We start from the raw sequence: 15,122 nt of genomic DNA, 5'->3' as shown, positions 1-15,122 counted from the left end.
GAGATAATAAGATGTACAAAAAAGTCTCTTGGAGCAATATCCCAAATCCAACAGGAAGTCAGCCATTTTAAAATGAATGTGTAATTTTGGCGACATTTTCCCCTCTTTTCAGGCTTCATACTTTGACGAACTCCTCCAAGGGATTTCATCAGATTGGACCGATCTGAAGTTTGTGGAATCTAAAGACCTTTGTGATGTTAAATTGCGAAGCTTTTTACATTCAGGGAAACGGGGTTGTCATGGCGGCACGTGGAGTTTCAATCACTCGCCAAAAAGCAGTAATCTGCTGTCACTCAAAAACACAATATCCAATCTCTCCCAAACGTCGCAGGTGTGATGAGACTGGAGCTCGGAAATGTTTGTTATGCCATTTGTCAGTAATAGTTAGAGCGCCACCTAGTGGGACGACTATAATCATGGTTCAATGAGATGAAATGTTAGCTGGTGGTTAAATGCATGAATCCATCAATGTGACATCACATCGGACGTGCTGGTTTTAGTTGTTGGGCATGGCTCGCCACGCCAGGGTGCGAGGGCCCTCATAACGCTGCTTGCAGCTTTAATTATTATTATTATTATTATTATTATTATTATTATTTCGGCAAATGAATTGGCCGTTTAAGGGCCTAAACATGCTCGAAAACTCATGAAATTTTGCACACGCGTCAGGTCTGGTGAAAATTTACGTATTTTAATGTTCTCAGACATGGCCAGGGAAAATTAGCTCAGTAGCGCCACCTAGAAAAATGAAAAACGCGAGCCCCCGGTATGGGTATGACCTACATGTTTGAAAGTCGGTACACCTATATAACTTTCAGAGTCGAACAAAAAAGTCTATTATGGCAATGTCCTAAACCCAACAGGAAGTCCGCCATTTTGGATTGAAGGTGACATTTTGGCTCTGATTTTACCGTTTCCATGCCTCGAACTTTAACGAACTCCTCCTTGGGATTTGGTCCTATAAGCTTCAAATTTGGACAGTGTCAACTACACCCTTGTGCCATGTTAAATTGCGGAGCTTTTGAGTTTTCACAATACTATGAGGCCGTGGCGCCATGGCGAATTTCGATGACTCGCCATGAAAATCTTATTGTCTCTCATTTTGTCATACATTTTCTGACCTTGACCAAAGTGAACACATATGATAAGGCTCCACCCCTGAACATATTTCAACTGCCATATTTGACATCAAGGACAGCGCCACCTAGTGGGAACAGGAAATGTCATGTTTTACACTTTGGGGTACAGTATAGTGATGGGTGACATCTGCAGCCTCAAATTTCTCCAGGAAAGCCTTAAGGAGTTGGTCTTGGGTTACAGTGAAAACTGTGACTTTTCGCAAAAGGGTGTGACCCCAGCGGCGTGGCGAACTTTGATGTCACGCCATGAAGAAACAAATTAGTATAACTCAATGAAATCCAGTCTGATCAGTACCAGACTTTACAGGCATGATGTCAGACCCGCCCTGAACAGATTGATGTGCCCATTGTCGGAAATACGGACAGCGCCACCTAGTGGCAACAGGAAATGTCATGGCTTTAATTTTGTTGTACTGATTTTCACAGGTTCATCTTGGCCACCTCAAAAGCGGTGAATATCACCATCAGTCCCTCGTGATGCTTCAGTGCAAAAATTGTGAGTTTAAACTGAACGGCGCACCCTGGTGGCAACGCTGTTCAACATGAAAGATGAAGTGGCTTTTGAGGGTCTTGGCAAGTTTATAGAGGCTTGAAATTTGGCACACACCTCCAAATCGATGTAGGCTTTGTTGTCATGTGATCATTTTCATTGAATAGCGCGAAATTGCTCCACAGCGCCCCCTACAAAATTTCAAAAAGTCAGCCCCAGCTCTGTGTTTCATCTATGAGTCTGAAAACTGGTAAGCTTATGGAAAATATCAAGATGTACAAAAAAGTCTCTTGGAGCAATATCCCAAATCCAACAGGAAGTCAGCCATTTTAAAATTAATGTGTAATTTTGGCGACATTTTCCCCTCTTTTCAGGCTTCATACTTTGACGAACTCCTCCAAGGGATTTCATCATATTGAACCATTCTCCAGCTTGTGGAATCTAAAGACCTTTGTGATGTTAAATTGCGAAGCTTTTTACATTCAAGGAAACGGGGTGGTCATGGCGGCACGTGGAGTTTCAATCACTCGCCAAAAAGCAGTAATATGCTGTCACTCAAAGACACAAAGTCCAATCTCTCCCAAAGGTCGCAGGCGTGATGAGACTCAAGCTCGGAAATGTTTGTTATGCCCTTTGTCTATAGAGCGCCACCTAGTGGGACGACTATACTCATGGTTGAACCAAATGAAATGTTAACTGGTGGTTAAATGCATGAATTCCATCAATGTGACATCAGATCGGACGTGCTGGTTTCAGGTGTTGGGCGTGGCTCGACACGCCGGGGGTGCGAGGGCCCTCATAACGCTGCTTGCAGCTTTAATTAGGGCCCGAGCACCGAGAGTGCGAAGGCCCTATTGTATCTGCTCCGTTTCTTATTATTATTATTATTATTATTATTATTATTATTATTCAGGCGAAACAAGGGCCTTTTTGAGGGCCTAAACATGCTCAAAAACTCATGAAATTTTGCACACATGCCAGGTCTGGTGAAAAATTTTGTATTTTAATGGTTTTACATATGAGCACTGGGAAATGGCTCTAGAGCGCCACCTATGCCTTGTTAAATGCAGCCCTACGACCACATGGTTTGAGCTACATGTATGAAATTTGGCACACATGTGTATCATGCCAAGACGAACAAAAAAGTCAGTGGGCCCATTGACGCAAACCCAACAGGAAGTCCGCCATTTGGAAGAGAAGGTGACATTTTGGCTCTAATTTTGCCATTTCCATGCCTCGAACTTTTGCGAACTCCTCCTTGGGGTTTGATTTCATAACCTTCATATTTGGTCAGTGTCAACTACACCCTTGTGCCATGTTAAATTGCGGAGCTTTTGAGTTTTCACAATACTATGAGGCCGTGGCGCCATGGCGAATTTCGATGACTCGCCATGAAAATCTTATTGCCTCTCATTTTGTCATACATTTTCTGACCTTGACCAAAGTGAACACATATGATAAGGCTCCACCCCTGAACATATTTCAACTGCCATATTTGACCTCAAGGACAGCGCCACCTAGTGGGAACAGGAAATGTTATGTTTTACACTTTGGGGTACAGTATAGTGATGGGTGACATCTGCAGCCTCAAATTTCTCCAGAAAAGCCTTAAGGAGTTGGTCTTGGGTTACAGTGAAAACTGTGAGTTTTCGCGAAAGGGTGTGACCCCAGCAGCATGGCGAACTTTGATGTCACGCCATGAAGAAACAAATTAGTATAACTCAATGAAATCCAGTCTGATCAGTACCAGACTTTACAGGCATGATGTCAGACCCGCCCTGAACAGATTGATGTGCCCATTGTCGGAAATACGGACAGCGCCACCTAGTGGCAACAGGAAATGTCATGGCTTTAATTTTGTTGTACTGATTTTCACAGGTTCATCGTGGCCACCTCAAAAGCGGTGAATATCACCATCAGTCCCTCGTGATGCTTCAGTGCAAAAATTGTGACTTTAAACTGAACGGCGCACCCTGGTGGCAACACGGTTCAATATGAAAGATGAAGTGGCTTTTGAGGGGCTTGGAAAGTTTATAGAGGCTTTAAATTTGGCACACACCTCCAATGTGATGAAGGCTTTGCTGTCATGTGATCATTTTCATTGAATAGCGCGAAATGGCTCCACAGCGCCCCCTACAATATTTCAAAATATCAGCCCCTGCTCTGTGTTTTATGTATGAGTCTGAAACCTGCTAAGCTTATAGGAGATATCAAGATGTACAAAAAAGTCTCTTGGAGCAATATCCCAAATCCAACAGGAAGTCAGCCATTTTAAAATTAATGTGCAATTTTGGCAACATTTTCCCCGCTTTTCAGGCATGATTCTTTGACGAACTCCTCCAAGGGATTTCATCATATTGAACCAATCTCCAGTCTGTGGAATCTAAAGACCTTTGTGATGTTAAATTGCGAAGCTTTTTACGTTCAGGGAAACGGGGTGGTCATGGCGGCACGTAGAGTTTCAATCACTCGCCAAAAAGCAGTAATCTGCTGTCACTCAAAGACACAATGTCCAATCTCTCCCAAAGCTCATAGGCGTGATGAGACTCGAGCTCGGAAATGTTTGTTATTCCATTTGTACATAATGGTTAGAGTGCCACCTAGTGGAACGACTAACTAATCATGAATGAATGAGTTGAAATGTTAGGTGGTGGTTAAATGCATGAATTCCATCAATGTGACATCAGATCGGAGGTGCTGGTTTTAGGTGTTGGGCGTGGCTCGACGCGCCGGGGGTGCGAGGGCCCTCATAACGCTGCTTGCAGCTTTAATTATTATTATTATTATTCACCCCAAACAAGGGCCTTTTTGAGGGCCTAAACATGCTCAAAAACTCATGAAATTTTGCACACATGCCAGGTTTGGTGAAAAATTTTGTATTTTAATGGTTTTACATATGAGCACTGGGAAATGGCTCTAGAGCGCCACCTATGCCTTGTTAAATGCAGCCCTACGACCACACGGTTTGAGCTACATGTATGAAATTTGGCACACATGTGTATCATGCCAAGATGAACAAAAAAGTCTGTGGGCCCATTGACGCAAACCCAACAGGAAGTCCGCCATTTTGGATTGAAGGTGACATTTTGGCTCTGATTTTACCGTTTCCATGCCTTGTACTTTAACGAACTCCTCCTTGGGATTTGGTCCTATAAACTTCAAATTTGGACAGTGTCAACTACACCCTTGTGCCATGTTAAATTGCGGAGCTTTTGAGTTTTCACAATACTATGAGGCCGTGGCGCCATGGCGAATTTCGATGACTCGCCATGAAAATCTTATTGCCTCTCATTCTGTCATACATGTTCCGATCTGGACCAAAGTGAACACATATGATAAGGCTCCACCCCTGAACATATTTCAACTGCCATATTTGACATCAAGGACAGCGCCACCTAGTGGGAACAGGAAATGTCATGTTTTACACTTTGGGGTACAGTATAGTGATGGGTGACATCTGCAGCCTCAAATTTCTCCAGGAAAGCCTTAAGGAGTTGGTCTTGGGTTACAGTGAAAACTGTGAGTTTTCGCAAAAGGGTGTGACCCCAGCAGCATGGCGAACTTTGATGTCACGCCATGAAGAAACAAATTAGTATAACTCAATGAAATCCAGTCTGATCAGTACCAGACTTTACAGGCATGATGTCAGACCCGCCCTGAACAGATTGATGTGCCCATTGTCGGAAATACGGACAGCGCCACCTAGTGGCAACAGGAAATGTCATGGCTTTAATTTTGTTGTACTGATTTTCACAGGTTCATCTTGGCCACCTCAAAAGCGGTGAATATCACCATCAGTCCCTCGTGATGCTTCAGTGCAAAAATTGTGACTTTAAACTGAACGGCGCACCCTGGTGGCAACGCTGTTCAACATGAAAGATGAAGTGGCTTTTGAGGGTCTTGGCAAGTTTATAGAGGCTTGAAATTTGGCACACACCTCCAAATGGATGAAGGCTTTGTTGGCATGTGATCATTTTCATTGAATAGCGCGAAATTGCTCCACAGCGCCCCCTACAAAATTTCAAAACCACAGCCCCTGCTCTGTGTTCTATGTATGATTCTGAAACCTGGTAAGGTTATAGGAGATATCAAGATGTACAAAAAAGTCTCTTGGAGCAATATCCCAAATCCAACAGGAAGTCAGCCATTTTAAAATTAATGTGTAATTTTGGCAACATTTTCCCCTCTTTCCAGGCACCGTTCTTTGACGAACTCCTCCAAGGGATTTCATCATATTGAACCAATCTCCAGTGTGTGGAATCTAAAGACCTTTGTGATGTTAAATTGCGAAGCTTTTTACGTTCAGTGAAACGGGGTGGTTATGGTGGCACTTAGAGTTTGAATCACTCGCCAAAAAGCAGTAATCTGCTGTCACTCAAAAACACAATGTCCAATCTCTCCCAAACGTCAGATCGGAGGTGCTGGTTTTAGGTGTTGGGCTTGGCTCGACGCGCCGGGGGTGCGAGGGCCCTCGTAACGCTGCTTGCAGCTTTAATTATTATTATTATTATTATTATTATTATTATTATTATTATTAGGGCCCGAGCACCGAGAGTGCGAAGGCCCTATTGTATCTGCTCCGTTTCTTATTATTATTATTAGGGCCCGAGCACTGACAGTGCGAAGGCCCTATTGTAATTGCTCTGTTTATTATTATTAGGGCCCGAGCACTGATAGTGCGAAGGCCCTATTGTAATTGCTCTGTTTATTAGGGCCCGAGCACTGACAGTGCGAAGGCCCTATTGTAATTGCTCTGTTTATTATTATTATTATTATTATTATTATTATTATTATTATTATTCCGGCAAATGAATTGGCCGTTTGAGGGCCTAAACATGCTCGAAAACTCATGAAATTTTGCACACGCGTCAGGTCTGGTGAAAATTTACGTATTTTAATGTTCTCAGACATGGCCAGGGAAAATTAGCTCAGTAGCGCCACCTAGAAAAATGAAAAACGCGAGCCCCCGGTATGGGTATGACCTACATGTTTGAAAGTCGGTACACCTATATAACGTTCAGAGTCGAACAAAAAAGTCTATTATGGCAATGTCCTAAACCCAACAGGAAGTCCGCCATTTTGGATTGAAGGTGACATTTTGGGTCTGATTTTACCGTTTCCATGCCTTGTACTTTAACGAACTCCTCCTTGGGATTTGGTCCTATAAACTTCAAATTTGGACAGTGTCAACTACACCCTTGTGCCATGTTAAATTGCGGAGCTTTTGAGTTTTCACAATAGTATGAGGCCGTGGCGCCATGGCGAATTTTGATGACTCGCCATGAAAATCTTATTGCCTCTCATTCTGTCATACATGTTCCGATCTGGACCAAAGAGCACACATATGATAAGGCTCCACCCCTGAACATATTTCAACTGCCATATTTGACATCAAGGACAGCGCCACCTAGTGGGAACAGGAAATGTCATGTTTTACACTTTGGGGTACAGTATAGTGATGGGTGACATCTGCAGCCTCAAATTTCTCCAGGAAAGCCTTAAGGAGTTGGTCTTGGGTTACAGTGAAAACTGTGACTTTTCGCAAAAGGGTGTGACCCCAGCGGCTTGGCGAACTTTGATGTCACGCCATGAAGAAACAAATTAGTATAACTCAATGAAATCCAGTCTGATCAGTACCAGACTTTACAGGCATGATGTCAGACCCACCCTGAACAGATTGATGTGCCCATTGTCGGAAATACGGACAGCGCCACCTAGTGGCAACAGGAAATGTCATGGCTTTAATTTTGTTGTACTGATTTTCACAGGTTCATCGTGGCCACCTCAAAAGCGGTGAATATCACCATCAGTCCCTCGTGATGCTTCAGTGCAAAAATTGTGACTTTAAACTGAACGGCGCACCCTGGTGGCAACGCGGTTCATCATGAAAGATGAAGTGGCTTTGAGGGGCTTGGAAAGTTTATAGAGGCTTTAAATTTAGCACACCCCTCCAAATGGACGAAGGCTTTGTTGTCATGTGATCATTTTCCTTGAATAGCGCAAAATGGCTCCACAGCACCCCCTACAATATTTCAAAACATCAGCCCCTGCTCTGTGTTTCATCTATGAGTCTGACACTTGGTAAGCTTGTGTAAGATATCAAGATGTACAAAAAAGTCTCTTGGAGCAATATCCCAAATCCAACAGGAAGTCAGCCATTTTAAAATTAATGTGTAATTTTGATGACATTTTCCCCCCTTTTCAGGCCTCATACTTTGACGAACTCCTCCAAGGGATTTCATCATATTGAAGCATTCTTCAGTGTGTAGAATCTAAAGACCTTTGTGATGTTAAATTGCGAAGCTTTTTCCGTTCAGGGAAACGGGGTGGTCATGGCGGCACGTAGAGTTTCAATCACTCGCAAAAAGCAGTAATCTGCTGTCACTAAAAAACACAATGTCCAATCTCTCCCAAAGGTCGCAGGCGTGATGAGACTCGAGCTTGGGAATGTTTGTTATGCTATTTGTCAATAATGGTTTGAGCGCCACCTAGTGGCATGACTATAATCCTGGTTGAATAAGATGAAATGTTAGCTGGTGATTACAAGCATGAAATCCATCAATGTGACATCACATCGGACGTGCCGGTTTGAGGTGTTGGCAGTGGCTCGACGTGCCGGGGGTGCGAGGGCCCTCATAACGCTGCTTGCAGCTTTAATTATTATTATTATTAGGGCCCGAGCACTGATAGTGCGAAGGCCCTATTGTAATTGCTCTGTTTATTATTAGGGCCCGAGCACTGATAGTGCGAAGGCCCTATTGTAATTGCTCTGTTTATTATTATTATTAGGGCCCGAGCACTGACAGTGCGAAGGCCCTATTGTAATTGCTCTGTTTATTATTATTATTATTATTATTATTATTATTATTATTATTATTATTATTATTATTATTATTATTATTATTATTCCGGCAAATGAATTGGCCTTTTGAGGGCCTAAACATGCTCGAAAACTCATGAAATTTTGCACACGCGTCAGGTCTGGTGAAAATTTACGTATTTTAATGTTCTCAGACATGGCCAGGGAAAATTAGCTCAGTAGCGCCACCTAGAAAAATGAAAAACGCGAGCCCCCGGTATGGGTATGACCTACATGTTTGAAAGTCGGTACACCTATAAAATGTTCAGAGTCGAACAAAAAAGTCTATTATGGCAATGTCCTAAACCCAACAGGAAGTCCGCCATTTTGGATTGAAGGTGACATTTTGGCTCTGATTTTACCATTTCCATGCCTCGAACTTTTGCGAACTCCTCCTTGGGGTTTGATTTCATAACCTTCATATTTGGTCAGTGTCAACTACACCCTTGTGCCATGTTAAATTGCGGAGCTTTTGAGTTTTCACAATACTATGAGGCCGTGGCGCCATGGCGAATTTCGATGACTCGCCATGAAAATCTTATTGCCTCTCATTTTGTCATACATTTTCTGACCTTGACCAAAGTGAACACATATGATAAGGCTCCACCCCTGAACATATTTCAACTGCCATATTTGACCTCAAGGACAGCGCCACCTAGTGGGAACAGGAAATGTTATGTTTTACACTTTGGGGTACAGTATAGTGATGGGTGACATCTGCAGCCTCAAATTTCTCCAGAAAAGCCTTAAGGAGTTGGTCTTGGGTTACAGTGAAAACTGTGAGTTTTCGCGAAAGGGTGTGACCCCAGCAGCATGGCGAACTTTGATGTCACGCCATGAAGAAACAAATTAGTATAACTCAATGAAATCCAGTCTGATCAGTACCAGACTTTACAGGCATGATGTCAGACCCGCCCTGAACAGATTGATGTGCCCATTGTCGGAAATACGGACAGCGCCACCTAGTGGCAACAGGAAATGTCATGGCTTTAATTTTGTTGTACTGATTTTCACAGGTTCATCGTGGCCACCTCAAAAGCGGTGAATATCACCATCAGTCCTTCGTGATGCTTCAGTGCAAAAATTGTGACTTTAAACTGAACGGCGCACCCTGGTGGCAACACGGTTCAACATGAAAGATGAAGTGGCTTTTGAGGGGCTTGGAAAGTTTATAGAGGCTTGGAATTTGGCACACACCCCCAATTGGAGGAAAGCTTTGTTGTCATGTGATCATTTTCATTGAATAGCGCGAAATTGCTCCACAGCGCCCCCTACAAAATTTCAAAACCACAGCCCCAGCTCTGTGTTTTATGTATGAGTCTGAAACCTGGTAAGCTTATAGGAGATATCAAGATGTACAAAAAAGTCTCTTGGAGCAATATCCCAAATCCAACAGGAAGTCAGCCATTTTAAAATTAATGTGCAATTTTGGCAACATTTTCCCCGCTTTTCAGGCACCGTTCTTTGACGAACTCCTCCAAGGGATTTCATCACATTGATGCGATCTCCTGTGTGTGGAATCTAAAGACCTTTGTGATGTTAAATTGCGAAGCTTTTTACATTCAGGGAAACGGGGTGGTCATGGCGGCACATAGAGTTTCAATCACTCGCCAAAAAGCAGTAATCTGCTGTCACTCAAAAACACAATGTCCAATCTCTCCCAAAGCTCATAGGCGTGATGAGACTCGAGCTCGGAAATGTTTGTTATGCCATTTGTGCATAATGGTTTGAGCGCCACCTAGTGGAACGACTAACTAATCATAAATGAATGAGTTGAAATGTTAGCTGGTGGTTAAATGCATGAATTCCATCAATGTGACATCAGATCGGAGGTGCTGGTTTTAGGTGTTGGGCGTGGCTCGACGCGCCAGGGGTGCGAGGGCCCTCATAACGCTGCTTGCAGCTTTAATTATTATTATTATTATTATTATTATTTCGGCAAATGAATTGGCCGTTTGAGGGCCTAAACATGCTCGAAAACTCATGAAATTTTGCACACGCGTCAGGTCTGGTGAAAATTTACGTATTTTAATGTTCTCAGACATGGCCAGGGAAAATTAGCTCAGTAGCGCCACCTAGAAAAATGAAAAACGCGAGCCCCCGGTATGGGTATGACCTACATGTTTGAAAGTCGGTACACCTATATAATGTTCAGAGTCGAACAAAAAAGTCTATTATGGCAATGTCCTAAACCCAACAGGAAGTCCGCCATTTTGGATTGAAGGTGACATTTTGGCTCTGATTTTACCATTTCCATGCCTCGAACTTTGACGAACTCCTCCTTGGGGTTTGATTTCATAACCTTCATATTTGGTCAGTGCCAACTACACCCTTGTGCCATGTTAAATTGCGGAGCTTTTGAGTTTTCACAATACTATGAGGCCGTGGCGCCATGGCGAATTTCGATGACTCGCCATGAAAATCTTATTGCCTCTCATTTTGTCATACATGTTCCGATCTGGACCAAAGAGCACACATATGATAAGGCTCCACCCCTGAACATATTTCAACTGCCATATTTGACACCAGGGACAGCGCCACCTAGTGGGAACAGGAAATGTCATGTTTTACACTTTGGGGTACAGTATAGTGATGGGTGACACCTGCAGCCTCAAATTTCTCCAGGAAAGCCTTAAGGAGTTGGTCTTGGGTTACAGTGAAAACTGTGACTTTTCGCAAAAGGGTGTGACCCCAGCAGCATGGCGAACTTTGATGTCACGCCATGAAGAAACAAATTAGTATAACTCAATGAAATCCAGTCTGATCAGTACCAGACTTTACAGGCATGATGTCAGACCCGCCCTGAACAGATTGATGTGCCCATTGTCGGGAATACGTACAGCGCCACCTAGTGGCAACAGGAAATGTCATGGCTTTAATTTTGTTGTACTGATTTTCACAGGTTCATCGTGGCCACCTCAAAAGCGGTGAATATCAACATCAGTCCCTCGTGATGCTTCAGTGCAAAAATTGTGACTTTAAACTGAACGGCGCACCCTGGTGGCAACGCGGTCCACCATGAAAGATGAAGTGGCTTTTGAGGGGCTTGGATAGTATATAGTGGCTTTAAATTTAGCACACCCCTCCAAATGGATGAAGGCTTTGTTGTCATGTGATCATTTTTATTGAATAGCGCGAAATGGCTCCACAGCGCCCCCTACAAAATTTCAAAACCACAGCCCCAGCTCTGTGTTTTATGTATGAGTCTGAAACCTGGTAAGCTTATAGGAGATATCAAGATGTACAAAAAAGTCTCTTGGAGCAATATCCAAAATCCAACAGGAAGTCAGCCATTTTAAAATTAATGTGCAATTTTGGCAACATTTTCCCCTCTTTCCAGGCACCGTTCTTTGACAAACTCCTCCAAGGGATTTCATCATATTGAACCAATCTCCAGTGTGTGGAATCTAAAGACCTTTGTGATGTTAAATTGCGAAGCTTTTTACGTTCAGTGAAACGGGGTGGTCATGGCGGCACGTGGAGTTTGAATCACTCGCCAAAAAGCAGTAATCTGCTGTCACTCAAAAACACAATGTCCAATCTCTCCCAAAGCTCATAGGTGTGATGAGACTCGAGCTCGGAAATGTTTGTTATGCCATTTGTGCATAAGGGTTAGAGCGCCACCTAGTGGAACGACTAACTAATCATGAATGAATGAGTTGAAATGTTAGCTGGTGGTTAAATGCATGAATTCCATCAATGTGATATGAGATCGGACGTGCTGGTTTTAGGTGTTGGGCGTGGCTCGACGCGCCGGGGGTGCGAGGGCCCTCATAACGCTGCTTGCAGCTTTAATTATTATTATTATTATTATTCAGGCGAAACAAGGGCCTTTTTGAGGGCCTAAACATGCTCAAAAACTCATGAAATTTTGCACACATGCCAGGTCTGGTGAAAAATTTTGTATTTTAATGGTTTTACATATGAGCACTGGGAAATGGCTCTACAGCGCCACCTATGCCTTGTTAAATGCAGCCCTACGACCACATCGTTTGAGCTACATGTATGAAATTTGGCACACATGTGTATCATGCCAAGACGAACAAAAAAGTCTATGGGCCCATTGACGCAAACCCAATAGGAAGTCCGCCATTTGGAAGAGAAGGTGACATTTTGGCTCTAATTTTGCCATTTCCATGCCTCGAACTTTTGCGAACTCCTCCTTGGGGTTTGATTTCATAACCTTCATATTTGGTCAGTGTCAACTACACCCTTGTGCCATGTTAAATTGCGGAGCTTTTGAGTTTTCACAATACTATGAGGCCGTGGCGCCATGGCGAATTTCGATGACTCGCCATGAAAATCTTATTGCCTCTCATTTTGTCATACATTTTCTGACCTTGACCAAAGTGAACACATATGATAAGGCTCCACCCCTGAACATATTTCAACTGCCATATTTGACATCAAGGACAGCGCCACCTAGTGGGAACAGGAAATGTCATGTTTTACACTTTGGGGTACAGTATTGTGATGGGTGACATCTGCAGCCTCAAATTCCTCAAGGAAAGCCTTAAGGAGTTGGTCTTGGGTTACAGTGAAAACTGTGACTTTTCGCAAAAGGGTGTGACCCCAGCAGCATGGCGAACTTTGATGTCACGCCATGAAGAAACAAATTAGTATAACTCAATGAAATCCAGCCTGATCAGTACCAGACTTTACAGGCATGATGTCAGACTCGCCCTGAACAGATTGATGTGCCCATTGTCAGAAATACGGACAGCGCCACCTAGTGGCAACAGGAAATGTCATGGCTTTAATTTTGTTGTACTGATTTTCACAGGTTCATCGTGGCCACCTCAAAAGCGGTGAATATCACCATCAGTCCCTCGTGATGCTTCAGTGCAAACATTGTGACTTTAAACTGAACGGCGCACCCTGGTGGCAACGCTGTTCACCATGAAAGATGAAGTGGCTTTTGAGGGTCTTGGCAAGTTTATAGAGGCTTGAAATTTGGCACACACCTCCAATGTGATGAAGGCTTTGTTGTCATGTGATCATTTTCATTGAATATCCCAAAATGGCTCCACAGCGCCCCCTACAAAATTTCAAAACCACAGCCCCAGCTCTGTGTTTTATGTATGAATCTGAAACCTGGTAGGCTTATAGGAGATATCAAGATGTACAAAAAAGTCTCTTGGAGCAATATCCCAAATCCAACAGGAAGTCAGCCATTTTAAAATTAATGTGCAATTTTGGCAACATTTTCCCCTCTTTTCAGGCACCGTGCTTTGACGTACTCCTGCAAGGGATTTCATCAGATTGATGCAATCTCCTGTGTGTGGAATCTAAAGACCTTTGTGATGTTAAATTGCGAAGCTTTTTACATTCAGGGAAACGGGGTGGTCATGGCGGCACGTAGAGTTTCAATCACTCGCCAAAAAGCAGTAATATGCTGTCACTCAAAAACACAATGTCCAATCTCTCCCAAAGCTCATAGGCGTGATGAGACTCGAGCTAGGAAATGTTTGTTATGCCATTTGTCAGTAATGGTTAGAGCACCACCTAGTGAGACAACTATAATCATGATTGAATGAGATGAATTGTTAGCTGGTGGTTAAATGCATGAATTCAATCAATGTGACATCAGATCGGAGATGCTGGTTTTACGTGTTGGGCGTGGCTCGACGAGCCGGGGGTGCGAGGGCCCTCATAACGCTGCTTGCAGCTTTAATTAGATTTTTGTTTTTTTTACCACTTGCTGTGACAACGTGCAAAGTGAAAACCTTATCTCATCTCTGATCTCTTCAAAGCTACCAGATTTTCTTGACAAACACTTACATGAAGAAGATGATCTGCCACTTGACTTGAATGGGTGGTTTGTGGGTTTTTTATTTTTAATGCGTTTAATTAGATCTGACTTTCTGTGGACACCGTACGTACTTCACATTGCCTCAGTTAAAAATAAATAAATTTAAAAAACTGAACTGATCGGTTTTTCACCCTCCCATTTATATATGTTAAGGTAAATACTTTAAAAATATTTTTTACAAATAATTATTATTATTATTATTATTTCGGCAAATGAATTGGCCGTTTGAGGGCCTAAACATGCTCGAAAACTCATGAAATTTTGCACACGCGTCAGGTCTGGTGAAAATTTACGTATTTTAATGTTCTCAGACATGGCCAGGGAAAATTAGCTCAGTAGCGCCACCTAGAAAAATGAAAAACGCGAGCCCCCGGTATGGGTATGGCCTACAAGTTTGAAACTCGGTACACCTATATAACGTTCAGAGTCGAACAAAAAAGTCTATTATGGCAATGTCCTAAACCCAACAGGAAGTCCGCCATTTTGCATTGAAGGTGACATTTTGGCTCTAATTTTGCCATTTCCATGCCTCGAACTTTAACGAACTCCTCCTTGGGATTTGGTCCTATAAGCTTCAAATTTGGACAGTGTCAACTACACCCTTGTGCCATGTTAAATTGCGGAGCTTTTGAGTTTTCACAATACTATGAGGCCGTGGCGCCATGGCGAATTTCGATGACTCGCCATGAAAATCTTATTGCCTCTCATTCTGTCATACATGTTCCGATCTGGACCAAAGAGCACACATATGATAAGGCTCCACCCCTGAACATATTTCAACTGCCATATTTGACATCAAGGACAGCGCCACCTAGTGGGAAC

Source organism: Rhamphochromis sp. 'chilingali', assembly GCF_963969265.1.
Source record: "Rhamphochromis sp. 'chilingali' genome assembly, chromosome: 15".
NCBI lineage: Eukaryota > Metazoa > Chordata > Actinopteri > Cichliformes > Cichlidae > Rhamphochromis > Rhamphochromis sp. 'chilingali'.
The sequence above is the reverse complement of the archived record's forward strand: the minus strand, read 5'-3'. Positions refer to the sequence as shown.